Source organism: Podarcis erhardii (assembly GCF_964252035.2).
Source record: "Podarcis erhardii genome assembly, chromosome: 3".
In the NCBI taxonomy this organism is placed as follows: Eukaryota; Metazoa; Chordata; class Lepidosauria; order Squamata; family Lacertidae; genus Podarcis; species Podarcis erhardii.
In genome coordinates, this window is record NC_138507.1 from 70,167,356 (window position 1) to 70,168,141 (window position 786).

The 786-nt window shown below is 42.6% G+C and overlaps 1 long non-coding RNA gene across 1 annotated transcript; it reads left to right on the top strand.

Moving 5' to 3' along the window:
• Nucleotides 1-271: 271 nt before the first annotated feature.
• Nucleotides 272-580, top strand: LOC309338596. Its single transcript, XR_014154991.1, has 2 exons — nucleotides 272-321; nucleotides 413-580. It is a non-coding gene; the product is annotated as an uncharacterized lncRNA (long non-coding RNA).
• The last annotated feature ends 206 nt before the right edge of the window (nucleotides 581-786 follow it).

Below are 786 nucleotides of genomic sequence, written 5' to 3' on the forward strand. Positions count from 1 at the left end.
ATGCCACTAGATAACATCTCCACAAAGCAAAAAAGCATTGTTATGAGGTTTCTTTTTTGGGGGAGGGGGGGAAGTGTGGGCGGGTAGGATGTATACCTGAGCCACCTTCCAATTCCTGAATCCAGCAATTATTAAAATCTAAACAAGGATTCAAATTGTTGAAAGAGCCAAGCAAACCAAACCCTGGGTGACCACCTGGAATTTTTCATTGCTTTTAAGATTCTGGCGGCATGCAACAACAGCATTGTCCTTTAACCCTTTGCACTGTAAGATTTCACCAGCTGAAATTAATGGGATTAGGAAGAAATTGACTCCAGATAGGTATGGGATTTATACGAGCTTGGATTTTGTTTTTATCATACCAATCCCCACCCTGTGAAGTGATAACTCCCATTTTGTTTTTTATACCCAGTCTTGGTGATGCAGAGCAGGAGTTACATTAGGGGAGAGCAGGGGAGGAAGGCTCCCCTTTGGATTTGAAGCAGCACCTGTTTATTCCTATATTTCTGGCCAACTCATCTGTTTTACCCAGTGACTCTGAGCGACTTTTAAGGATAATTAAATGGGATTGTGTGCTGGATTTCCATGTGAAAGGGATAAATTCTTCTATTGGGGAAAAAAAAAGGCTGGTGGCAGTTGTGTTCATAACATTACACGGTGTTACTGAGACAACAGTGAATCATAGAGATTGAAGGGAAGCCTGAGGGTCATTTAGTCCAACCCCCTGCAATGCAGGAATATGCAGCTGCCCCTTATGGGGATCAAAAGCTGCTGTTTCACTTGTGT